Source organism: Ciconia boyciana, chromosome 2, assembly GCF_034638445.1.
Source record: "Ciconia boyciana chromosome 2, ASM3463844v1, whole genome shotgun sequence".
Classification (NCBI taxonomy): Eukaryota; Metazoa; Chordata; class Aves; order Ciconiiformes; family Ciconiidae; genus Ciconia; species Ciconia boyciana.
This window is the reverse complement of record NC_132935.1, coordinates 66,024,355-66,052,292: the sequence shown is the minus strand read 5'-3', so window position 1 is coordinate 66,052,292 and position 27,938 is coordinate 66,024,355. Positions and strand designations below refer to the sequence as shown.

The 27,938-nt window shown below is 40.5% G+C and overlaps 1 protein-coding gene across 1 annotated transcript in view; it reads left to right on the top strand.

Moving 5' to 3' along the window:
• Nucleotides 1–463: 463 nt before the first annotated feature.
• MBP (myelin basic protein) overlaps nucleotides 464–27,938 on the top strand; it is a 117,606-nt gene continuing 90,131 nt past the window's right edge. The window contains exon 1 of the mRNA XM_072852850.1: nucleotides 464–807. The gene's annotated coding sequence lies outside the window, so the exon portion shown is untranslated. The remainder of the gene's footprint in view (nucleotides 808–27,938) is intronic.

Here is a 27,938-nt window from a genome sequence, read left to right as displayed (position 1 = left end):
ATGACTTTCAGTCTAAAATTGCAGGTAGCTTTTTTTCCCCAGGAGTCAGGTTTATTAAAATCCTCTAAGGCCAAGTTATGGGGACGAGTTACCGGCCTGTCAGGCCCGAGAAGGGCAGCAAGCGGCCGGACCGGGCAGGCAGGTTGCCACCGCTTGCCTGGCCGGAGCAGTGGCCAAATCCAGCTCCCAGTGGGCCGAGCCCACTCGCCTCCCTTACCCGGCGGGAGAGCGATGCCCGCCCGGCGCAGGGTAACGGGCTCCCCTTCCTCCTTCGCCCTCGGGGCTCCCTGTCCTGCCCGCCTCCGCCGGCGGGGTGCGGGGCACGGCGGGCGTCCTCGCCCGCTGCTTCTTCCTGGTTGCAGGCGGCGCGGCTGCCGAGGGGCGGGCGGCGGCGAGCGGCTGCCGGGCGGCGCTGCAGCCGCCGGGGCGCACCTTCCGCGCAGGTACCGGGGGCCGCCGCCGCGGCGGCCCGCCCTGCTTTCAAGGGAGGGTCGGGGGCAGGGAAAAGCAAGGGAACAAACCGCAAAGCGCTGACACCGAGCAGGGGGAGCTCCTCGCTCGCCGGCGGGCGGAGGAAGCGCGGTTGTGCGGCGGAGGGAGAGAGCCAGGCGCGCTTTGGAGCGCGGCGCGGAGCGGAGCGGAGGTTTCTCCGTCTCTCCTGCTGGCTCCAGCCCTGTCTCTCCCCGCACCTCGCCGCCGCCTCCTCTCTCGGTGGGTGGCGCGGGGGGTGGCGGGCTGCCCCTCGCACCTCGGCTGCCCCCGCTGCATGCAGCCCCCAGAGCGCCACAGCCCAGGAGGACACGCCGGGTGCGTTGTGATTTACTCCTTTCTTTTTTTAGTATTTTGTGGGGTTTTTTTTCCTTCTCTCCGGGCGGCTTCGCGGAGGGGAGCCGTGTGGGGAGGGGAACGGGGCAGGGCGGGGGCCTGGCGGGGTCCCCCCACCGCCGCCGGCTCTGGGGCCGTGCCCGCCCCGCACGCCGGGCTCCGCCGTGTTTGTTGTTGTGCTCCGGGGAAGGAGGCGGTAGAGCGAGCGGTTCACCCGGGGCGGGCGGGTAGCGCTTCGACTTGCTTCTCTTCCTCTTCGCCGTGCGTGCCCCGCGTCCCTCCTCCTCGGCGGGGCGGCCCGAGGGGGCTCGGCGGAGGGCGGGCGGCGCTGCGGGGCACCTGGAGCAGGTGGCGCCGGAACGGGCGGGCAGCGGTAGGTGGCCCCTGGGCTCCCTCCTCTCCTTGATTCCGCCTCCCGGACAGGTACTTGCGGCAGGGCGAGCCGCGCTCGGGGCGGCCCGAGCCACAGTCGGCCGGGGAGGGCAGGGCAGGGCACCGCCGCCCCCCGCGGGGGCAGCCGCCCGGCCCGGCCCTGCCCCACGGAGGTGTTTCCTCGCCGCCGCGGGAGGGTGAGGGGCGCGGGGAGACGGCGGCGGCGCCTGTGCCGGTGCGTTTCGTAACCCGGCGGGGGGCGGGAGAGGGGACGTGCACAGCCTTGGCGCGTCCCGGCCGGCAGCGGGAGGCCCGAAGTCGGTACCGTGGCCTTCCGGTTTCACATCGTGGCCGTGTCCGGAGTTTTAAACACAAACGGTCAACTTCTCCTTTTTTAATTTCTTTCTTTCTTTCTTTCTTCTTTTTTTTTACCTCACGGGGCAAAGCTGCGCGAGAGGCGCTGGCGGGGAGCTGAGGAGCGGGGCAGATGCTGCCCCCGCCGCCATCCCACCGGCTGCCAGCCCCCCCGCCCGGGCACGCACCGGCTCTGGCCAGGGAGTCCCTTGATGTTTCTGTGAGGAAAACGTGAAGTGCGCCCGGTGGCGGGGACCGGGCTGTGACCGGCCCGCGGGCGGCGGCTGCGAGGTGCCGCTCTGAGGCTTCCCGCCCCGGCTCCTGTCAGCGCCTCCCCGGGGTCCCTGCCGCCGAGGCCCGCCACCTCCTCCTCTCTCACCGGCTTGGCTTGAAGCTGCCCTACCTGTGGTGCCTGCCCCCGGCTGTGCTCCGGCTCTGCGGTTTCTGTGGAGGGTTTGGCAGTGTTAAAAATAACTCCGTGTGTGTGCGTGGTGGGCTGTGGCGATAATGAAGGCTGCAGTTTTCGTTTCTTCCTATGCTCGTGGGGACTTTGTGAAAATCGCTGCACGATTTGTCTTGGGAAGGATGCGAGCGTGTATTTTTGTAATTTTAAGTCGGTCAGTCATGACAGTATTTCCTGTGAGCATCACGCTTCTTCTTCAGTATATCAGATGCTACATTTGAAGTAATGTTGATTTTAAAAAAATATGAAGAAACTGTGAAAATAAAGGCTTTCTTGTGGAGAAACTGAAGTTTTCCCCCATTTCAGTGGGACCAGAATCGAGTCTCAGGTGATCAGGAGTGGCAGCATGTATATTGCACTGTTTTACTTCTGCTATATCCACTAATTATTTTTAAAATGCTGAGATTAATAAATATAACTTTGTGTCTATGGAGTACTGCTAGTTCACAGATACAAACAAGTTAACCTGTAGATTGTGGGGTGGTTGTATATAAAGGCTTGAAATACCTGGCTGGAAGGATGAAGAAGTGCTCCCTGTCAGTCAAGGTAAATAATAACAGAGTAAGAGAACAGTCTTGTTTTATGTTAATGATTTGATTACTGTTGGCGGTTGAGTAGGAAACAGTTCTCTAAAGTCTTTAAATGGTCTTAGGGTAGTTAGTGATAACTGGTATGAGTCTGTCAAAGCGCTCAGTCATAATGGATTATGTACTTTTCATGTTTTACATCAGCTCTGCCTGTATACATTCTGAATTATTCTAAAGAGCACAATGGCAACACTAAAAATGCCATACTGGGATATACCAAAGTTTCTACTGGCAGCGGCCAAGAGCAGGTGCCTAGAGCGGACCATGACAGGGAAAGCTTGCAGTGATGCTTCCCCAGAATACTCTCTCCAGGCAGCTGTGGCTCAAGGATTCCCTTGGGTAGAAGTGTTGCCTTTGTGCTTGACAGACACACAGTTTGTTTGTTTGGTTTTTTTCCTTGGTCTTATACAGTAGTTTTTGAAGTCATGTAGACTTTTAGTAAGATAACAGAAAGGTATCTGAGGGAATAGGTAACCAGATGGACCATTATGGATCACTAATAAGATCATCAAAGGGCAATTTCTAGTTTGCAAAGGTCCATGCATGGAAGTTGTATTAATGGATATTAATTTTCCAAGCAATGTTCATGCATTAGGCTCTGAGATAATCCATCTAAAATAAAGCTTGATATTTATAATGAAAAAAAAAAGGCAGAGTGTGTTATGCTTTTCTAATGTATCCTAATGAAATGGATTCAAATTCATTTTCACTGAGTTGGGAGGAAGCCATGAATAAAATGTAATGTTTTGTCAGCTTCACTGGATTTATAATAAGTACCAAATTAAGAATAGAAATTGAAAGTTTATGCTATGCTGTACAACTAAAGAATATACACAAACTTTCAAAGCCCCTAGTCTACAATGATAATTACTATGAATAAGGTAGTGCATGTTATGGTCATTATTGTAGTGATAAATTTTGGCCTACCACAGACCTATTACTTTATGATAGAAATTGCAGCATGTTACTTAAAAATAGTTTCATAGTTTTAGTTGCTTAATTTTGTGCATTAATGAAAATTTTCATGACAAAATTGTTCTTGCACCAGGCTTTATTCCTCATAACGTTAGCTCCCATATGATACTTATATTTCTAGTCATAAGGCCTTACATCCTTTTTAAAGACAAGCTTGTCAGAATTATAAAAATCATGGACTCAAAATATCTTGCACATGCAGAGAAGGATTATATCTGTTTTCAAGGCATGACAACAACCAGGACCCGTGTATCAATAGCATAACTGGGACATGCTTCCAGTTCTTTCCAGTTCTGAGAGTTTGAGAAGATGACTGTTAGTTGTGTGTTGGATTACAAATGAAGGTACGTGGAATGGTAATGGTAGGATCAGGCAAGAGAGCAACCTATCCTAGGGGAATGCCAGTGTTCTCTTTCGGTGTTGCCTCGAGAAACATGGAATTTGGACAATAGATGCTTGAGTCTCAGTATCACTGCATATGCACAAATTTCCTGTTTATTCTTTTTGTGATGTTTTGATTCAGTACTCGATATAAATTACCCATATGGTTGAAATAGCCTCTTCAATTATTTATTCCATCAAATAGAACATATCATTATAGTTTAGGCTCTAATTACTCTGCTACATGATTGTTATGACTAAAGAAATACTTTCATTATGAACTGTTGAGAGAAGGCAGATTAAACTGAAATCCACATCTCATACTTACTTGCAGCATAAGTAGCAAAAGTTGTTAAGTGTTCGAAATGATAAGCTGCCCATTTTCTGTTAACTTCTTACCTGCCAAAAGGAAGTGCTGTGAAAATAGGCGAGTGCTCATATATTAGAACTTGGGCAGTTTGGTTCAAACTTTTACTTACCAGAACTAAATGGATTTAGTTTACATGAGAACATAACAGTTTTTGATAGTCAACACAATATATGGACTAATGTGGATGAAATCTAGTATTCTTTGGCTAAAGCACTGAAAGCATAACCAGTGTTTAATGGGGGAGAAGGCTGCAAAGTTTGCAGTCTGACTCTGGTCTTGCATACACGTTTAAAGTGTAAACTCTGTCATGGATGGAAGGATAGCACAGTCTTCTGGATCATTGGTGAGGTGCCCAGTCCTGTGGTGTTTAATTACCTGAGTAATTTTTCTCTCAGGCAAGCTGTCACCTTGAAGCTGTGATCCGTGTTTTCTGTGGTGAGACTCTTGCTTAAATCAAGGACACCAGTGATGAACAGCAGTAGGTCAGGAACTTTTAGATGCAGTTTTTGAGTACAGCCAGTTGATAGTCTTTTATAAAACAGATGGTTTCTTTAAAATGCTCTGTTGAAGATGGAAAGGAAAAAAGCCATTTTAGTTGTCTAGAATTGTTAGGTGCTTCCAAGAAAAAATCAGCAGGACACTGTCATTTCTGAAGAAGCCTGAATTTATACGTATATAAAAAAAAAGCTCGCAGCCAATGGAAGAAGAATGAGAAAAAGGATAAATGTTTTAGAGCTTGGCTGCTCAAATAACTTATACAACTGGAGTTTCAGACAGATAACACTAGGCTCCAGTACTTTATTTGCATATTACTTGTGTTAATATCCATTTTCTGGGGCACCCAGCCTTCTGCACAAACTGCTTAATTTGGACCTAATTAGATAATTGGTCTAAAATGAACAGGTTGGTCTCTGAGAGACCGATCCAGTTGCCAAAGGCAGTGGCTGACTGCCGTGGAGATTACATTAGAGCTATATTACTGTACCCTTCAGTTGTAGTTCTGGGTCTCGCTGTACTAATCATTTTGCAGGCAGATTGTTCTCACCCCGATGAGACAACATGCGAGCGCTGTGTTTGAGCTAAAGGAGCACAATATGGTGATACTGACTAGGTCATAAATTAAAATGACACAATAGAAATCTAGTTCTCTAGGGGTTTTGCCCACCTGAGAATATAGACACAATGTTCTTAGTTATGCTAAGCACTGTAGGATTAGCTGTGGTTGGAAAGAGTTGCATGAAACTTCATTGGCAGCTCTCTCCCAGCAAGACTAGTCTAGATTAGACTAGTGTCTAATCTTACATATTCAGTGACGTTAAATAAAGGCTATGTCACACTCAGTTTTAGAGTTTCTTTACTCAATAATCTCATTCAAATCACTATGGATTTTCTGTATTTGTTTCTCTGGTTATTTTCATGTATTAGTAGCACATGAAGAAATTTCTCTCTCCTACCATCTAATCACCATACAAATATCAAATGTATTCCTGGTTGAATCCTGGTGTCACATGGGCTTTTGGGTGTAGTAGTAAATAATTTTGATGTTAGTTATGTAGATGATTAGCGATTTCATTAACTTTTCTGAAGAAAAAACCTCATGTTTTCTTGCTTTGCCAGCTGTTTTCAGAGTTTGGCTTTTGGTTTTTTTTAAAAGAAATTCTCTTGATGTCCAAGAGATATCAGTCACTTCCGTCTCAATTTTGTACACCTCATCTTCTTAGCTGAGAAGTTAGCAGAGACTGACCCTTCTGTAAAAGGTTGGTCATCCTGGGTTTAACTTTTCTGTAGAGATTGACATACAATTTCTTAACTATTTTCTTTAAAGGATTGAGAATCTACTATGAACAATTTTCATGGCTAAAAAATTTCTAAATAGCAGGTACTTAAACCGTTCCTGACAACAGTATTCGGTTAAAAATAATTGGAGAACTCTTTGGTTAATATAAAATGAAATAGTTCCTATGAAGCATCAGTTGCAGTAACTGTGAAATCCCAGCTCTGTTGCTTGGAATAGCTGTAAATGTTGGACATATCCCAGGAAAGCCCACGCAAAGGGCAAGTGAGAGAAAAACAAGAAATAACATGGAAATTTCCAGCCAGTTTTTTTTCTTCTGTTCTGAAGTGATTTTGAAATAACTCAGTAGGGAGGTTAGTTTTCTAAATCTTTACTTCACTATTGGCTTTTTTTTTCTGAAGCTTTTGTAAGGCTTTTCAAAGGGGAGAAACAAGCAAAGTAATAAATTTGAAAAGATTGATCAAATCAGAGTTTATCTTTTTTTTAATATACAGTGACTGAAGGTACAATAGTGATTTTTACATTAATATTTTTTAAAAATTTTAACAGTTTTCGATCAATGTATCAGCTGTATTACATTTGTTTTGCACATTGGAAGGAAAGATGGTTTTTAAATTTTACTTTTTTGTATTTTGTTCCAACACTTGCAAAATTTCTTAGCGTATAATTGCAATTCTTAATATTTAGTTTCTTAAACTTTGCGGAAAGCTTAAACATTTGGCAATGTTTAAATTCAAGCCTTTCCAGATTGGTGAAATTAAGAACTGAGGGAATCTAGTGTCTAACCATTATGATTTGAAAGTGAGAGGGAAAGGAAAATCAAAGCAAATACATAACATATATTCCTAAAATTGATTCAGGCATGTAGTGTATTTTTATATGTTTACGTGATGCATTATCTTTGGCTTCTGCTAAAGAGTTGAAATCTCTGGATCACAAGTGAAATTACATTTATTCTTAGCCTACTTCTAAATAAGAAGTCACAAAATTCAGGTAAAACAATGCAGTTGAACAAGTTATAGCTATCTTTGGAATTCAGACACTTGAAAAAAGAGGCTTGGCAGTGTGAGAGATCAGTGCTAACAGACACGCATAAAGCTGTTCTAAGAAAATTTTGTATTGTTTACAACTCTTGTGCCTGGTCTTAATGTTTGCTTTTAATCCTTGATTTTTTCAGAAAGAGATTTTTCAAGAACACAGGAGAGGGAACATGGCTGTCGAAGACACTGATGCGTTCATCACACCTGGCTGCATTTTTGAGTCAGTTCTCTTGATTGTGGTCTTGTGAATACATGCAAGACCATGAAAAATAATGGTTATATGCAATGGATTAGATTTGATCAAGGACTTGTATAGTGCAAGAGCAGCCTGTCCTCTCAATGGGAATATATTTGTCCTCCAAAGATTCAAAAAGCCCTTTAATACAGCTGTTCTGTAGTTGTCAGTGCCCTGCCAATTTTTTTTTCGGTTATAAATTGGGCCATGATAGTTTCCAGATTAGAAGGGAATTGCATATTCTGGGTATCCAGGGTCTTTCAGAGGACGGTGTATAGCTGCTGCTTCTGTTGTGTCTAGGGATCTACTGTCAGCCCTTTCTGGGCATGGTATTACCAAAGTATCGTATGGTGGTAAGAAACCAACCATGAGGTAGGTTCATCTTTGGACATAATGTGTTTCACTGGTAAAACTGTCACAGTAAAATCATGGTTTCCATTGTAACGGTAGCCTCACAGCTCTAAGGACAGTTGTCCTGTACCTTCTACTTACTATTCACATTCCTATTTTTTCCTAGTTTACTTGATAGACTTCAGATAGGTGAACTGAAGTAACATAGAGTGGCTTCAGGTTGGTAATGCTGGTTGGGTGCATTAAGTGGTAGAGGTCATATTTGCTATCTCCTCAAATCTTCTTCCTCACCAACCTAACAGTATTACTTTCACCTTGTCTACTACAGCTGACCAAATCTCACTCATTCCTCAGGCTTTGTATTGGCTGGGTTAGTGTCTTGATGAAGATACAGCCTAGACCTTTGTTTTTTTAATGCAGAAATTCTGCAGATCCCACTGACGGCTGTTATTGTCCTCTGGCCTTAAACTCTGTGCATAAACCTGAGCATCATCAACATATCCCTAGCTCACAGCCATTTTTTTCTGACCTAATATATTTAATAATATATATATTTAGAACTTCTATTGGCTTCCCATAGTACCCACTCCCAGGAAGTGTTCCTGGAGTTTGTGACGAATTCCTTGAGTAACCTAGACTCTCAGCTTATCTCAGAAGAGACTCATCAGCTTCTGGGGTTGCAGTTAAGTCCACAACATCCATGGTTAGTAGCAAAACATTGCTTTATGATGTTGTGTAATGTATTGTAATGCTTTTCACTTATCTTTCTCCTTCATAGTTATTTCCCAGATGTTATTTCCCATCCCTCTTCTCTTATTCTAAAAAAATCAGTCCTTAGTTAAACTCTGTTGTCAAATCTTATTAATTCTCTAGATGAAAAGTAGTGTTGGAATATCATCTGAAAAGCTAGCATAGGCAGAGCTTGCAGTGATTAAAATAAAATCATACACTTGTCCCTTTGAGTGTTAAGAAGGTGCAGAAGGAATTATGATGGATTTGCATATCTGCTCTTTTTTTTTTGTGAAGGACAGCTGTACAACTTTTTGTCCAGAAAGGACCTGTTACAGTGAAAACTATGGCAGCAAAGGCTGAAGCCAAAACGGGGAAAATAACTGGCTGATGTTTCCAGTAGATCTGTGGTATGGGATAAAATACTGATGAAAGAATACAAAGCAGTGACTTTGGAGAGTGACGTGTCCCTCGAAGCTTTATCCATAAAGAATGATATAATCATTATAATAGGAAACTTTCTGACCCTTATTGTGTTGCATTTGTAGTGTTTTGACAGCTCACACCATTCTAGAGAGCTAAAATAGGAGCAAAAACCATAGTTCCCTAAAATACTAAAATCCACTGTCAAGTTACACAGTGATCCCATTTTAGTTTGGCTCTTTAGTGGAATGGTCACTAAAAAATAGTCAGCAATTTGATTCCAGGCATTTTCATCTTTACATTGCTTAGTTCAAAGGAAAAAACCACAATGCCTGAAAGGCTGACCAAAAGACAATGGTGAACTGTTGTAGAAATGGTTGCCTGGTGTGCTTCAGATATTAGCAAAATCGGTGATAGCAAAGATGGGCAGAACCTTTTCACATTTAAGTCAGCCTTGGTGTTAACTCTCCTTTTATTTTTGTGAAAGTAGAAAGAAAACAAAACAGTCATGCTTTATTCATAGTTGTTTTTTAGCTTAATATATGTGCTCTAATAAGTGGGACTGACTTAAAGGAAAACAATTGCAATTATCTTTTACTTTGGCTCGTGTTGGCCTACTCTTAGACTTTCCCCAAATGGTGGAGGTTATTGTATTGAGGGACTTCTTACTAAACAAAGTGCGCAGCTGCTACAAATAGAAACTCCCTGGCTTGGTTTTTCATAAGCTTTTATCTGTGCTGTTACTTTGCCCTGACTTGTTTGTGGAAAAGAGAGAAGTATAAGCTTCTGCATAGCTTTCATCAGCATAGTCTGACTCAGCACTGTTCACCTGGAGGGTAGGCAATATTTTGGCTGTTTTTGTTTTTCAGAAAGATACTCTTGTCAAACGGGAAAGAACCCATAATAGGCTTACAGGGAAAAGTTGTTGTTGTTTTAATGGGAATTTCAGTAGGTGCTTTTCCATTGAATGCAAGACTGTCGGTGTTGAAAAGTTCATCTTAAATTTTAGCTGACTTGTAGAGTGGGTTGAGAAATATTCTATTCTTCTCGTCCTGTGGTAAAAAGCTTTGTATGTGGTGTGGTTATTGGGTTTGGTTTTTTTGTTGTTTTGGGATGTTTTTTTCCCTTAATTCTAACTCCTGAATGCCACAACCTTCTTTATTAATGAAAGCACTACTGAAAGAAATTTGCTTCCAACTAAAGGCTGGAATTGTAGCCACAAGTAATAATTCTTTGTGGCCCTGGAAAGCGTGAGAAAGGTTGCAAAATAGTTTTAATTACTTCTAATTGGCCTTTTATTGTAAATGGTTTGTACATTTCATCTCTGTGAGTAATATTTTGTCCAACTATTAGGCCTTAGTGAGGCCACAAACTGCAGATAGCAACAACAAAAGTATGCTCCTTGACTTAATGGAGTTATCTGGTACAACAATAAGTAGCATCATATTCAGAATTCTTAACTCCAGTTTTTATTCTACCATTAGGGACTGTTGTATCAGCCATGAAGTGTATGCTGTACCTGTAGTCTCTTCTTATTTATAATTAGCTTTTGATTTTGGTGGCTTCCCCACTATAGCTGCAGTGCTACTAAGTGAATTAGGATTAATTGTGGTTAAGGTTGTTCAGTCTTCCTGGCTCAGTGAGTCAAGTAGCTTTGTAGAGGCTTTTGAAGGACATGTTCTGTGGGGCCCTTGTCAGTCAGATGACTAAATAAATACATGCATACGCAGTTCTTTTGATCTGCATAAGTGCATACAATTTAGAGAATAGTGAAGGCATTCAATTTACTGCACATACATAGATAATTTGTACAGCGTGTTTCTAGTATGGCTGAAGTTTCTCTTGTCTTCCAGGATGCATTGTGCCTAAATGTGCATGCTCTGCATAACATATGTACACAATTCCAACATAGATTTGTAGACTCATTCAGGTTAGAAGGGACTTCGAGAGGTCTCCAGTCCATCCTTCTGCCTGAAGCGGGGTCACTGATAAGATCAGACCAAGCAACACAGGGCTTTGTTCAGTTGTGTCCCGAAAAGCTACAAGGTCAGAGATTCCACTATGTTTCAAGGCACCTGTTCGAATGCTTGATTATCCTCATAGTGTATTTTTTCCCCTTATCTAATAAATATTTATAACCTCCCTGGTTTCAGTTGACATTGTTCTCCCCCCATGCACCTTGGTAAAAAGCATCGCTCCACCTTCTTAGTAATTTACTTTTAGATATTGGAAATTTGCTATTAGGTGCTCCAAAGCTTTCTCCAGGCTGAACAATCACAGTGTCTTCAGCCTCTCCTCAAAGGGTGTGTGCTCCAGCCACCAAATGTCTTTGTGGCTTTTCACTGAACTTGCTCCAGTTGACTGATGCTTCATAGTGGGGATCCAAAAGTAGACCCAGTGGTCCAGATACCAGAGTAATGGATTGTACATGAAGCGGAACAATTGCTTCCCTCCGTCCCCTGGCTGTGCTTCTGTTGCCAAAGCCCAGGATGCCGTTAGCTCTCACTGCTGCCAGGTGGGCTGCCGATTCATGTCTTGCCTACTGTTGTCCAGGACCCCCAGGTCGTTTTCAGCAGAGCTGTTCACCAGTAAGTTAGTCTTCAGGCTGTGCTCTCATGACGTTTCTGTCAGCCCCATCTAAGTCATTCTGAATGGCAACCCTACCCTCCAGTGTTTCAGCTGCACCCCTAAGTCTGATGTTGCTTGCAGACTTACTGAACATTCTGTACACTCTGCCAAATTGCTGTTAAAGATATTGACCAGGATAGGGCCCCTAACCTATCCACTTGTAACCAGATTATGGGCAGATTGTGAACCATTAACAGCTACTGTTGAGCCTAATGATAGAGGTGGGTTTTTTTATCATCTAGTAGTTTTACCCATCTAGACTATAGCTCAGGTTAGGTACAAAGATGCTGTGGGAGACATTGTTGAGTCTTGCTAAAATCAAGATACCACTGATCTCCTCTCATCCACAAATCCCATCATTTTATGACAGAGGGCAGTCATATGGTCAGGCATGATTTAACCTTGGTAAATCCATGCTGGTGATTCCCAGTCACCACCTTCTCCTTCATATGCCCAGAAATGACATCCAGCTGGGTATATGTCCAAACATACCGTGGGAATAGACTAACAAACAGTGACAGTAGGCTGGACTGTGATGCTTTCTTTCCCAGTGATCCCTCAGACTTGGTAACCTGTGCATAATCCCTTTCCTCCTCCTCTTTTCTGGATGCCCAATTGTTGTCCATCTGTAGGTGACTGAGTGCATGCTGGTCACAGAATGGAGAACCTGCATCTTGGGAATGTGGCGATGACTGAGTTGGGACTTCATGTGACCTGGGGGAACAAGCTTGTTAGGAACAGGATGTCGTTGCTAGAGTGATTCTTGCTCTCTGTGTGTGTTTGAGGAATTTGCAAGAAAGGAAGGTGGCAGCAAAAGTGACAGTAAGTTTAATAATTATATTGATCATTGTATTGGTGATCTGCTTATAGCCAGTGGGCTTTGTCTTTGATTCTCTTTTGTATTGATTTAGGTCCACAATCTTGCCATTAGCTTGATAATAACAAGAAATGCATATGTAGGTGTCAGTGAGAGAGCATGTGAAAAATCTTTATTTGCGTTCTAATATGCATTTAAAGCTTCTTATTTTGGTGTGTTGTTTTGTTTTTTTTCTTTTGGTGTTGTTGCTAATATGAATTTAAAACTTCTCCAGTCATGTGGTGGCTTTTTTTCTTCTAATCACCATTTTGATATTCCCTTATTACTCATAATTCTTTAAGTGATCTTTGGAAAACACCAGCAACCCTCAGATGCAGTAAGACCCACAGTAAAACTAAGACTTGCTTGATTTGCATGTAGTAAGAAGCAAACAAATTTAACCTGATTGCATGGTGCTGAGCACTAAGTTCACAATGACTTATTGGGGCATTTAGGATTTCTCAGATCTTATCATTGGCACCACATGCCTTACTGGTTCAGACATTTAATTTTCCAAGTTCTTCTGTTATTGATGAACAATGATTACTCTGTGTAGTTCATCAGGTATCAAAATAATTTTGTCATGTGATGATAGTTGTCCTTAGTTTCATGCTGTACAGAACTATACATTATGTTTTAGGTATTCATTTTTCTTAATTGCATTATTATTTAGGATCTCTTGGGAGTAAGGTTATAAATATGTTTATGAAACACTTCTCCAGGACTAGTAGCTGAACTGAATGTAAGAGTTACATTTTACAGTTTAGAAATGTTCTAGTAACAATGCTGTCAGCAGTGAATTAATCAGAAATACAGCTTTCATTATATGTTTTGAATGGCATGTGTAATTAACTCATTATTTTAATGCTTTCAATAGTGTTTAATTGCAATAAGACTTTAATAATTTAGGAAAAAATCATAATAGATTGAGTTAAAATACTGACAATTATTTGCAAACTTAATGTACCCCCAAATCATATTGATGATTTCTAAACTGAGACTGAAAAATGCATGTAGGAGAAAGTCAGATGCGAAAAAGTAAATAGTAAATAGCATCTCAATAGTAAGTTTTAGATACATGAGTTCTTACTTTTATCTCTAATGTTTATGTCTCTTATATTTTAGGAATCTGTTTTTATGCTTTAATTATTTGTGAAGTGTAAAATCACATTTTCCTTTTGTCCAGTTTAGTAAATTAATCACTGCAAATAAAAGATTAACATGCATACCTGACATTGGTAGAATATTACATTTGAAGATGGCCAAATGGTTAAAGGTGTTTCACAATCAGCCAGCTCTGTACTTTAACCTGACAGAAATAACCAGGGCTTTGGAAAGAGAGCAACTAAATAATTTCATAATCACTTGTGCATTACAGCAATAATGTTGGCACACACAAGCATGAAAGCTGGTTGTGCAGTGTCTTCCTGATGCAGAACAATACAATTGTCCTCAGTGGGCTTGCTTGTATAAGAAAAGACCACCTGAATAAGTAAGATCAAATGGATGCAAGGAGATTTCAAGATGTTAATGTTTGTTGTCACACTAATTTTTAAACAGAAAATAAATAGATAAAAAGGTTATTCTGCATACGTCTTTTTGTGGTATTGAATCATCTTGTGATGATTTTTTAATTGATTGAGAGAGGCATTAACTTAGAGTATGTTGACTCAATTCCAGCTTATAATTACATTCTGTTTGTATAAAAATTCCTCCTGTAGTGTCAGTTGAATAAGTTGCCTGTCATTTACTGTTTTAAGCATTTTAAGTATTCTCTATGTAAAGGTTGCTGCAATTCAGAAATATTTGAAATTATTCTTATTCGTATTTGGTTGGGAACCCTGTGCTTTGAGTTTATTGAACAGATTTTAATCATTATTGTAACTAAAATTGCCACTCTTAAGAGACTTACCGTATTTTTACAATAATGGTTTATGATCTAATGGTCCGACTTTACACAGAATACCAATTTTTGAGGCCTGATATCACTCAAGTTCCTGAAAATTAAGCTATCAATAGATGAAACTAAAAGATACACTTAAATTATTGCACTTCAACCTCTGTCATAAAGAACAAGACTAGCTCCTCTTTAGAGAGATCCTTGTGATTACTGTCCCAAGCAATTTGGAACAAAGAGCCTGAAGTAGGCAAGTGACTCTTCAGCCTCACAAAAGTAGTACCAGTTCACATGAAACCGAGAAAGCAAAAATTATGTTCGGGGGAAACTGAGGCAAGAAATTAAGAGTTCAGACTGAACAGAATGCTGAGTAGCATTGCTATGAGACATACATAGCATGTTTCTGGCCACAAGAGAAGGCTTCCTACTGCTTGCAATACCGTATTTATCATACAAGGTCAGGCAGGTAGGGGGAGGGGAGCATGAAAAAACTCTCTCCTTTGTGAAAAATTGTATATTCTGGATTGTGTTTGGGTATGGGCAGGCTGCAGTGTGCAAAAAGTAAGCAAGTGGTGAGCAGGATACTGGTATTGCCAGGAGTGTTAGGACTTTAAATGAGCAAAATAGTAATCGGTACCAAAATTATTAGGCACCCTTGTTTCTGCCGTGTTGTGATACCATTCTTTTATCAACCTGTGCATGTCCCAGCCCCACTGGGCCTGGCATTGCTGTGTGTCTGATTCCGTTATTATCTGCTTATACCTTTTCCCCATGTGGCATTTGAGAGAGTATGTGTGATATGATCTGCAAACCTTCTCCATTCTAGCAGACAACCAATGTATAGTGTAAATTTAAGTGCTTTAGGACTGGCTATTCATATGAAATAGTTGGCAAAATAAGGGAAATTTATGTGCATTACTAGTTGAATTTAAGAGTATATATAAGTGAACTCTGATGTATCCAAACTGATGAAATGTTTACATGCAGCTATGTTTGAAAAAAGAAACAAACCAAAACCAAACAAAAAAATAGTTGTGATGATAATTGCTTTCCACTTTGCTTAACTTTAAACATATAAAGTCTGCAGTGGTTTTAGCTTTTGTTTTTAAACATCCTTGCCAGATACTATGAAGCCTGTGGTTTGGGGGTGGAGCTGTGTTTTTAATCAGGGTGTTTTTTTCTGAGAGAATATTGTGTGCTTCAAGATAATAAATGGGCAAAACATTCTTTTTCCTAGCACCGCTGTACTTTTGTTTTGGACATCAGCATTAATTTTGTCAGATGCTCAAATACCAAACCGGGAATGGATTTACTCATAGATACTTACTTATGGTAATGCATTAGACTTACTGGATGTGCGAAAAGAAGATAGTGATTAAAACGGTAGCATTAGCTTAATAAGGGCAAGTTTGGTCATGCAGAATTATTGTAAGGTTTTAAAATACTAGAGACTAAATGTTAGGCACCATAGCTGGGCAATGTTGGCATAAAGAAGGGGCTGGCACTGCACCCGGGTCATCACCAATGAATTTGGAAATGAAAGGCTCCAGCTGCAACATCTCTTCAAACTAAATATAACTACTAGCTTAGAATACCTGGATTTCCAGTAAAAAAACCAGTTGTAAAACAGTTAAGCTGTCAGTATAATTTCATTGCTTGCAGACTGATTGATCCCTTATAATCTCAATAAAAGCTGGTTTAAGCAAGATGCTACATTAAATAAAAGACCCATTGTTTTCACTCATAGATAACTCTAAGTATTAAATGACAGCTTTTGATCGAGGTACCATGTAATTTGTACTTCAGAAAGTAACTTGTATTGACTGCACTTTTAGTGCTATGAGCTGTTGGTGCTTGAGAGTACTATAGGTGAATTAAGAGTTGATAGTAGCAGGTTAGGTAGAGGTATTGTTTGAGATGGGAAAGTAAGGAATTCAGCCAAACCAGCAGCTCAGTATCTATTTTCTGAAAGGCTTTAACTCTGCTAAGGAGTGGGATGAGAGTGAGTCAATTTGACTCACTTTATTGACTGAGTCAATGATACGATGCCCACAAGTTTGAGATGGCTGTTGCTGGAGGGTTTGTTATGTATGTGTGATTATAAAGTGTCAGTCAAAGACTGTAGAAATATTATTCATTATTGCTCTCCCATGGTGAAGCATTTACTGCAGAGTGCTTGAGGAGGGGAGGGGATTTTAAGGACTATTTTTGAATATAGTCTTGGAGGAATGTTATGAAAAGAGCAGTCAGTTTGTAAATGATTTGCAAAATAGGGGTTAAAGTAACTTCAAGAGCCTTGTATAAAGCACCTAGTCTGTCTCGTGCTGAGAACTAGATGCCTCAGGTTATTATCCAACGTAGACAACAAGCCGAGCAGAAGGCCCCTTAAAGTCAGTACCCCTCCAAGCACAGTGTGTTGTGCTGCTGTTCTTGTTCCCAGAGCTGCGGGGGGCAGGGGGTGGGCTTTGTGTGTGTCTCATAACCCTTTCCTTGAGGGCAGGTGCTGACAAACTTGTAGAAGGGCTGACTAGCCTAGGCCCTACTGTGCTGTGTTTGGGATGGAGATCAGCTCCGTCTCTTCCCCAAAGGGTTCAGACCTACATTTCCCACTCCAAGGAGCAGGCTTCAAAAGTAGAGGCTGTTGGGCAAGGAGCGCTGGTCCCTTTCTTCAGTAGATGTGTGTCTTTGTACAGACAGAACTACAGTTTCCCTGTACTTTATACTGATCACTTACAGGATCAAATGGATGAGCAGGAATTCATCAATGAACTTAGAGCGGGGAATAAAGTCTATTTGTCCAGTATCCTACACCCCAATGAAACCCAGCTGGCTAAAAGCTAGCACGTTTCATTTTTGCTCTCCCTTTCCAGGGAATCACTGGTTTTGTGATTTTATTTTGTTTAGGGGTTTGACTTTTTTTCAAGTCAGTTGTCAGTATATGAACAGGTTCAGCAAAAGGTAGTCCCTTTCCGCTCCCCCCTTACCCTGCTATGCTCCAGGTATACCGTCTGGAAATGTGGACTGGAGTATCCTCAGGCAGAAGGAGTCACCGGTGTCATTTGGGGCTGTTCTGCCATGGCAAGAACCACGCCATTCACGCAGTCTCTGAAATACAGTGGTCAGACTCTTGCTTTCTGTCTTGAACATAGCTAGGTTTTCTGCTCTCCTCTGGTTCTTCCAGAGCCCTGCTCTTCTGATGCTCATAAACACTCCGACTTTCAGCTTAGATTTATACGTGGGCAGCATGTATTTTCTCCTCTTCTAACACTGTCATTTAGCTTTGCTTTACTTAGGCTTGACATGTCATGGGCTTTTAGTCTTACCCTTGTATAATAGGCTCCTATCGCTCTCATCGTCCTCGCATCTGTTCTAGTAAAAAATTCATGTTGTTAAATATGACTGACCAGAATTGTGCCTTGTATTGAGCTGAGGTTATGCTAGTGGCTTGTATGATGACATTAATTCTTCCCTATCTTGACTGGAAATATCCCCTTATGATACAACGTAGGTCTGTTCGTCTGTCTTTTTTTAATTTTCCCTGCCAGATCACGTTGGTGACTCACAGTTATCCTATGATCAAGTCAGACTGATCTTTCCCCTCAGTATCTTCTAAAATGATCCCTGGTTTCCCACATCCTGTGTGAGTATGCTAATCACAAGCTTATTATCTAATGGTATGGGTGACCTCCTGCTATAGCTGTTTAAAAAAAGGCAGGGAGGGGGCTGGATATTACAGTGGTTTCCACTTTGTCTTGTGATAAGCCTGAGCCTGATGGTTAGCATTTTCTGTCTCTGAGAAAGTGCTGAATGAAGACCTAACATGGCAGAGAAATACCTCATTGTATATCGATGTCATTCTGGTGTAAAATCATGTGAAGCTGCTTGGCTATGTTGTCATGGCTGGAGTGTTATTTTGTGTGACTGATGGCAGAACTTGAAGTCCATGAAGCACTTGTTAAAGAAGAAAGGAGGTGTCTGTTGTGATTGCAAACCCCAGCATTATGTGGTAGCTGAGAACAGGTTTTCAGAATTACAACTCTGGATTTAAGTTTCTAATTTCTGCCTAAGCTTCTCAAGTGGGCTGTAAGTAATTTTTCACGTGTTGCCCTTAACTTATCTCTGCCTTTGTGCCTTATCTGTAATATGGGAGAAAGTTTTACCTCGTACTTGTGTGTTTTGTATACTTATGTTGCAAGACCTTTAGGGAAGGAACTTCCTCGCTGTCTTTGCATACTGTCTGGAATGAGACCCCCTCTTTGGTGAAGGCTGTGGACCCTGTGGATTTTAATGATGGTATTTGAAACGCTTTCTTCTTATTTTAAAAACATTCAGTTAACAATAAAAGTAAAATAGTTTGTCCCCATACTTTATAAGTGCAACTTGTTCAAGAACAAGATATTCTTGTGATGGGTGTTGTGATTACATATAAACTTACTTAACTTTTAATCATACAGTGGATTTGAGGTATATTTTGGTAATCATCTTTGAAAGTGAATACACTGCTAGTGTCCTTATTGAAACACATGTTTTCTTACTCTGTTATTTCGACATGTTGCCAGATTTTGTTATCTTTTTTTTCTATGCTGAATTTGACGTAAATGGAGAACTGCATTGGAAAACTATGCTGAAGAAGCTAGTGTTTGGCCTGTCACATTCTTTTGTCTTCCTTTTAACATGACATAAACAGTCTGATTTTCTTTTTAATGAAAGAAGGGGAAATAACTGTCTTGTGTACATTTTGTACATTCTCATGTTCAAATAGAAATTTATCACTGGGTCTGTCATTGTTCTCATCAATAGTAATTCAGTAATGACTATTTCTATACTGTCTTTGTACATAGCCTGGATAAAGGTTGGGAAAGCAACATTAGTACATGAAATTTAAGATTTAGATAAAATGACACAATATTTGAGTACAAGGCATGAGTACTTGAAAGCATATTTGAAGAAGCACACAAGTACAATAATTGTATCAGGGTGATATAAAGACTTAAAGTGGTTTTTCATGCAGGTTTCAGTGCCAGGGTTGCTGCTGTTACTCATTAATTATTTAAAATTCCAAGTGCAACAACTGACAGCTTAGTGACTGTAACCTGCTGAGCCTCTGACCTCAACAACTAAAGCCCAAAATACCAGGACTAAAAGTCCATTTGAAAAGGAGGTAGATTTATTTATTTCTCAGATATACAATTATCCTTAGCAAAAAATAATTTTGCTTCCTCTGTTTGGAAGGGAAAGCAAACTATTGCATCATTGCCAGAGAAAATCCCAAACTGGTGTCATAGTATCTGTGTTTCCAGATAGGCATTCATGAGCACAGAAAAATTGCTTCTTTACAGCTTTGTAAGTCACTTTGTTATTAAATGTATTTATTGATTTAGGAGCAGAAGATTTTACAAATCCTTGCTTAAGCCACATGAGGTCACTTGCAGCTTGCATAGCAAACCATTTCAAGCTAGGGAACAGTGTTGTTTGGGTTTGTGCTAGTGGACTGCAGATAATGGTAGCCTGCTAGGAGGCTGTCACATGAACCTTGAACCTTGTTACATGTCTTAAGCACACTCACAAAGGAAAATATTGAGGACTAAGTCTCCATCAAATTACTTAAAAAAACTGCTTTCAGAGCATAATCTCATGCATGAACCCTCAGGAAATCAAACTAGTAAAAGAGAAGGCAAAAAGAAGTGAGAAACATAATGCCCCAAAAGTGAGAAATATAAGCATATAGTTAAGGATGCATTTTTTTCATGTCAGAAAAGAAAGATTGGGATTTGTGCCTCTTTGGCAGTGTGCTTATGGGAAGGTTGGGACATGACTCTACAGCAGTAGATTGAGTCAAGAGGGAGTCAACTTGGAGTATGGTGAAAGTCGGACCCTTTCGTAATATCAGTATTTATGCCAAATGTAACAGAGGAGCATTTACAGGAAACCCATCTCTTGGTTGATATGTTTACAGTATAGATTTATATGTGGAGTCAGAACAGAGGGAGAGAAAGGTCGGGCAGAGAGAGAGGCTTTTTCATCTTTTTTTTAAATTGAGTTATTTAATTGAGAAGGATATAGTGGTTCAATGTTTTCTCACAGCGAAGTTAACGGTGTCTGGATAGGGTGAATCATCTTTTTGTCCCATCTGTCACTCTGTTGAATATGAGAAGATAAGAGCCAGCATACAGTGCCTTTGATTCATGTGTGTTTATAACTGCAGGTGTGCATTTTGTCATCAGTCTCTACAGTGTGTTAATGAAACTCTGATCATCAAAGTGGCTGTGTTCCCAGGGAAGCTTAGGTGACCTACCTCACTTTAAAAGGGAGAATATACCATTCACCATTTGGAGAGGGCTTGTTTTTCTAAGCAGAGAACGGGAAAAAATGTGAGTCTTCAAATATATCTTGTTTTTATTCTCATGGTATCTTTTCATTTTTATGTGAAGACAGATGTTAGGTCTTGTCTGATTTCAGAGTACCTTAATCTCAAAAACTGAAAGTCTCCAAGTAACAAATAATGATACTTGTCTGTACAGTTTCTTGATTGCTCCGTGCTTTTTCCCCTCTGGTACCGGTAAGATTATTACTTTGGCCTGAAATTCTCTATGATTTGAATTTGAATTTCATTCTTTTTTCTTTTTCCTGGTTAGTACTGCACTTTCGTTATATATTCTTGTGTGCTGGCTTATCTTTTTAAAAAACATTTGAGCATTTAGGACAAGTGTGTACCTTTTAGTTGTTGACTCATTGAAGCAAAGAGGTGAAGTCCACAGCAGAGGTGTACTCCTAAAGGAAATATGGTACTTTAGAAGCAATGATAGTGGAAGGTGATGGTCTTAGGATTCTACTGCATATCTTTACAATATATAGAATGAAGTTATGAATTAAGTTATTATCTCTATATCTTTGTTCTGTTTTTTTTTCCTTTTTTTTTCATCAGAGAATTAATTTTACTGCAATGTCAAATTATTTCGTCTTTGGAGCACACAGGTGCTGGGAAAAAAAATCACCAATGATTATGTGTCTGCTCCTTTTCAGAGGGTTGGGAAAAACTGGTCCTTGCTCTAGGTTTATATGCCATGCAGGCCTAAACAGTCCTCCAATATGAAAAAAAAAAAAAAATCAGCCTGTTTTTGTTGTCGTGTTGTGTGTAGAAGACAGTATGTAGCAAATTAAATGAACGTGTTGATATTAGTGACTGAGATAAAAATAGACAGATTGGTCTTTGTTTCAGAGGAGGGCAACATTTCCTTTTTGGTATAGGTTCAAGGGATGTGTATGTTAGACATATATGTGGTCCTCTCTGTTCCCTAGACTGGGAATAGCTGTGAGGCACAAGTATCTCAGCAAAGGCTTGGAGGAAGTCCATACAAAGAAATCCATGTTTTGTCAAGTCCCTGAGGTATAGGTACTGTTGTGGAAGTGCAGCAGGCAGCAGAAATGGCGTGGTCAGGTGCTTGGATGTTCTGGGGGCATCCATTCCTTGCCCCAGGTCTTTGGGGTGCTCCCCCATGACATGCACTGGCCTGTCTTTTAAAGTGGAGGTGATTAAGGAAATTTCCTTATGACCGTGCAGACGGATTGACGTAGACGTCACAGTGCTCCACTAATCTTAGTGTTTTGAAGACAAACAGCAAGCATGTGGCTAATGCCATTTGATTATAATCATTGATGATTTGTGTTTATATAAGGGAGTATAGATATCAGTGTATGATAAGTGACGTTAGGTGAACATTTTTCTGTTTGTGAAGGGAAGCAGAAAAGCCCTGTTGAGAAATTTGTTTTAAAATTTTATCTTTTCTTAATGGGCACGATGAGGCTGATGGTGTTCTGGCAAGGACAGTGGAGTGGGTTGAAGGAAGAAAGAAGAGAAAAGCAAGAGAAACCTAAGCTACAGAAAATAAATATATGTGGTTTAGCAATTTCATTTTAAATGTTCTTACAGACTGTTGTCTGTAATCAAGTTTGGACTATCCTTAGCTGTGCTGAGGTGAGATTCCTGAAAATCACATGCTTTTACAAAAAATAATATGCAATATCCTACTTGTTGGCGATAGAGGAAAATTGTAATCAAAGCAGTCAGAAAAGATCTTAAAAAAAACCTTGGGTCCTGTCTGCTGTGCTTGCCCCAAGGCAATTTTAGGAAATAGCTTGCAAGAGCATTCTTTCTCAGAATATATTGTATCTCAGTGTTGTAGCCTTTCTCCTGTGTCCTACTGTTTGCATAAAATTGGAGTGAAAATAAAATAATTTTGGTGTCCTTTGCTCAATACTTTACATACACCCCATATATCATTGCAACTGTGCTAGCACTGGGGAGTACTTTCTCAGATAAATAGTGTTTCAGAACTTGGCCCATCTCTCAGAGGGGTGGTTTTCTAGGTCTAGGATCCTTGCTAAGGTATGTACAGTTGTCTATAAACATGGAAATTGTTGTAATGTCTAGGAAGGGCAGGACTCTGATATGCAAGGCACTGTACAAGCATGATTAAATACACCTATTGGTACTAAACTCCTGGTGACTTCTCTGATTTAAATACTGTGGTCACCACTGAAATCTTGGTTTTGATCATCCATGACGGAAATGTGTCTGGAATAATGTATTTTTCTTTCAGGAAGGGTTCTTCAGAGAAATATCATTGTGGAAGTCAAAAGTGAAATAAGGTTTGATCTAGCAAGGATTGCACACTTTCACGGATAATGAAAAATTAAATCTCCATTAAATAATGATGAAACTTGTAAGGGATATAAGGCACTATATTTTATGAAATAATTTGACACTTGAATTAAGAGGGCAGGATTCTTAGGAAGGAGTTTGCCCATGAGGCAGGTTACTTTTGTTATGTGGTTGCTCGCATCTGTCTCCGAAGCGTCTGACTGTGGCTGCTGATGGAATTAGCTGCAGGTCACTCAGCTGCACCCGCCGGAGGTTTTCTTTCTTGGTGCATTGAAGTACTAGGTTACCACGATGAGAGAATTCTGAAGAAACAGATGAGGCGTGCCCAGTGTCTCGATCTGTTTTGAAAGAAGGCTGAAGTGAAGGGCTTCCTTCCAAAGATGTGTATCACACTGAGAGCCTAAAAAAAACCCACTCAAAGATTTCCATCTAGCTGGCAGCCAGTGCTGGGCATGTGTCAGCTTGCTTCCCAGGAAGCTATGTAACCTGGACCTGACAGGTCCTAGGAAAAAAAAAAAAAAAAAATCTTTTGCATGTCATTTTGCTGGGTAAGTTTGTAATTAAGAGTCTACATTAGAGGGCTACTGAAATTAGAGAGAACTCGAACATTTCTTAAAAGTAATTATACTTTTTGTCTAATAAGATCTGGATATAGTAGTAAAATGTAATATTTACTTGGATAAGAATAATTGTTAATTTAGCAGGAAGTTTTAAGTAAATTCCTCAAATATTTTTATATTCTATGGTTACCCTTCCCATGCGTGAGTAAGGCCAGGAGCACTTGGTAAACGTATCTCACGTTGTAGCTCCGCACCATTATCCAACAACATCAGTCTGTGGTGAATACATATTCCTAGACAAGGTAATAGTTATGTTCTGATACTTGTAAATATGTAAGTACTTGCATACCTTTATTATTATGTGTAGTTCTGTTGAGTCATAATTAAGTGTGTGGGAAGAGGTAAGATTGAACCCTCATTTTACATAACTAAATTACTCTTCAGGGATCATATTTAACAATCCATTTGTGGCATCCTGTGATTTACATTTGGTAGTTTATGTATTTTAATATGAAGTAACCATTAATGTTCGATAAAGGTGCTCCAGGTACCTGGGCTTACAGCCTCTTGTAACTCCTGAATTACAGTTGGTGAGCTGTCACTGTAAACCAGCTCCTGGGCTGAAGTTTATCGTTTGTATTTAGAATATACAAAAATTATAAAGTTCTGTGAGATATTACAGGGGAAGGACACTCTTTAGAGTCTGATGATTACAAGGGGTGAACTTTTCTCAGGCTCCCATGAGTGAGTAAGAAAATGCTATTTTGCAGTTGAAATGGCATAACCTGAACAAAGTGATACCATTGCATTTCTTGGTATATTCAAAAAGTTTGGAGAAGCATTTTTCTGCCTTTCAGTGAAAATTCTGAGTCATAATGTAAACCTCTTTATAGGACAGTGTGTGTGTATGGAAAGATGATTAGAACCTCTTTTTTAACTACAAATATCCATTTAATTTCAACAGGCAGACTAGAGTGGGCTAAAAAAAATGGTATGATGATACATGTTTCTAAAACCCTATTTTTAATCAACTGTTCATATGAAGAGAAATAAGTTCCATGATCCCAACATAAGTGTATTTTTATAGGTATTGTTTATGAATGTGATGTGTAGGACTGAGGTTTTCTATCCCTTTTTGTATTTGTTCGGTTTTTATTTTTATTTTGTGTTTGGCAGACAGCAAGGAGAATTTTCTGTCCTTGGGTAAGGCAGTGGTGTCTCTGTAGTTGTTGCTAGTTGGAATATGGCTTCCTATTGTGAAGAAAGCAGGAGAGCAGCTCGGTCTAGGCTTCCATCAGGTTACCTGTTACACTGACTCCGTAAGAAGGTGAATTGATGGGAGGAGACACTTTATTGTATTTCCCCAGACAAAATCCTTGGGCTGTTTTTGGAATTACTTGAAGCAGCCTGGATAGCTGGAGTTATTTCTGTATCAGTCATCGATTGGGAAGTGCCCGGGTCTTGGCAGCAGAGCTGATTCAGCTCGGTATGTGGTTGTGGCGTAGTGCTGAGGCGGCTGGGTGACTCTGCTGGCAGCATCTGGAGGGGTGGTTCACAGCTTCCTGCTGTAATTCACAGGCTTCACCCAAAAGAGTTGTTAGGTAGCTGAAATGTTTTCAACTTTTAGTTCCTATTAAATCAGTTTGCTTGTATGGCCTGTCACTTCCTGAGCCTCTCAGATGGTTTTAATATGCTGAAACCCACTGTCTTGGTGGGGAGCTTTATAGGGGAGCTGGTGCTGCTGGTGCTGTACAGACCTGCATAGTGTCCCCTCTCATTTTGTGGCTCAAGCTCACGTGCAAAATCTTTCATCTCACAGGATTTACGAAACTTGCAGGGTTTCACCAGGAAGGTTTTGGGCAAATGCTGTTGCGGTCATAAGCTCAATCTTGTGCTCAGGCCTATTTTGGCAGCTTATTGTTAGATGTGATTTACATTGTATTCAAAGAAGGTTACTGCATTTCTACAGTACTTCTGTTTTTGCATGTTTTGGAGCTTCATGGCTGTTCTCGTGGCTGTTTATCAGTGCTAAAGCATGTACGGATTCCTCTGCAAACAAGAATGTTGATCAGTTGACTGGCATTTGTTAATAGGCACAAGAAGCTGCTGCTTCATTGCTTAGTCTGGCAACCTGTATGTTATGAAGGTGACTAAAAAGAAAATACAGAACTTTTTCTAGCTCAGATTTTTTGAATAGTTGGCTGCAAGTTCCTACAAAGATCGTACAATGAGTAATCCCGTTGAAGTCAGTGACTCAACTCATTGCATAAAGATTGGCGCAGGTAGAACCTGTGCAGTGTGGTCCCCTCATGACAGTAAGAAACAAAATCAGTGTTTAAGTCTTAACACTTCATGATGTACTTGCATCCTGAAGTGAAAATGACCCCTGTGCTCAGTTTTCAATCAAGTAAGGCAGACTTCTGCTTGAGGCTAAAGTGAAAAATTAGGTCTTCTTGTTGCTGTAAATGATTTTAATGTTTAGAGGCTTGTGTGTATGTATGTTTTCGCTTCTATATCTACAGAACAGTTGGCACTATACGTTTCCTTTCCTAATTCATGTCAGATTTTTTGGAAGCCTTTTTTCCCCAAAGGATTACTTACAGTTTTATCCATTTAATAGGTAGCGTGAAGAATTCTGTAACTTTTAGGATATTTTTGCTATCCAGCTGGTTGCTTTTGTCCCTTTGGCTAAAAAGTAGCTTTACCTCTACGTAAGGAATTTATAGCAGGTACCTATAGCTAACTTATCTTGAGTTTAAATATCTGCCTTCATTTATGCATGAAAAAGATGAAGTAAAATCTAGTTGTATTAGTGTTAGTTTCTGGATATGAGGCGAGAATAAGAAGGGGTCGGTCATGTGAATTTTGACCACATGCTGTCCCTCTGACACATTCAAAACAATAAAGGAAACAGAAGTGCAGATTTACAGGCTTAATCAAGGCCATTAGTTTTCAGCTTTTAAGTCTGTTCCTGTAGAGAAACTTAACACTCGGCCCAGGTGTAGGTGTACTCTCAAACCACACTCCTAAACTTTGAATAGCATTGTGCATTTCCATTTCTCCAAGCCCTTTTTTCTTTTTTATTCCCTTCCATGTGTAACTTTTAGCATCTTGCTGGAGGAATTATGCACATGGGAATCAGGAGTGTGTTGATGAGCTGTTTCATACAGTTCTCCATTTGCTTGATTTTCGTTTTGTTTGCTTGCTTTGTGCAGACATTTGAGCAGAAAACTGGCCTTATCATTTTCAGGTATCTACAGTGTGGCGGCATGGAAATTTTTATTGCTTTTCTTTCACTGGCCAACAAATGATTTTGAAACATTTATCTGGCTTAGCTTCACGGCATAGCTCATCTGTGTCTGGTATCTTTTTCTACCTTGGCACGGCAGGACTGGGACTCCGCTGTGCTCAGCGTTTCATGGGTACAGGGTGGTTGTTCCTGGAGCATTACTCCAAAGACACCAGGGAGACAAAGGGGAGGCAGGAGGACACTGATCAGGGTTCTGGTTTGCAAGTGTCACCTTGGCTCCATAATCTGTTTACTTAGCCGTATGCGTATTACAGATCAAGTTTGATATCTTTCAATAAATTCAAGTTTTATCTTTCAATAAATGGCTGGAAGAGTAACACTTGGAACTTTATGCATTTATATTCCACTGTAGACATTTCCTGTAGTTTTGTATACCGCTCTATTTTCCTTATGTTGTAAAGTAGGTGATGTGAGAGGTGAGCTGCTGCTCATAATTTGTAGAGGAAAGACTAGTTTGAGGTAGTTCAGCTCTGAAACCCAGTGTATATGAATTTATTTGTATTTTTCCTTGAAAATTTTCATAATCTCACAAAAATGTGAATTGGTTGTGCCGATTTCACAATTTGAAAGGATAGGGTTTTTTCTTTTAATCTTTTATGCAATAGAGAGTGCTGTTTTAAAAAAAAAAAAAAAAAATCTGTTTCCAGTTTGCCAATAAACTCTGCCTTGAGTATGCTTACTGAGTTTGGATGTTCTTAAATAATTCCTCACAAATATCCACTTCTAAGGTCTTGCAAAGGAAAAATTAATCAGACACAGTGATATGTGTCACTTGGATTTTTAGAGTGAATGGAATTCAGTGAATAGTCAAATGAGCACTTGCAGACCCTTACTAATTTGAAAATTTATCGTCGGGGGGAGGCCAGGGGGGAATAAATCTATCAGTCTCTCCGCAAGTTGCGGTAGAGATACAGGACAAGATTGCTTTTGATAAAGTACACATTTCTGTGGTGGAAAGTCAGAAGTAATTAAAGTCTATCTTCAGGGTCCTGTAGTACACAAATCAGTGCGTGTAGCTGGGGTTATAACTGTATTTGGATGTTCTACCGGGTGTAACTGGTTAATAGCCTATTGTTTTATTTCATGCATTTTCTATCACAGCAAAGGTCTGGTTGTCCTTTTCTG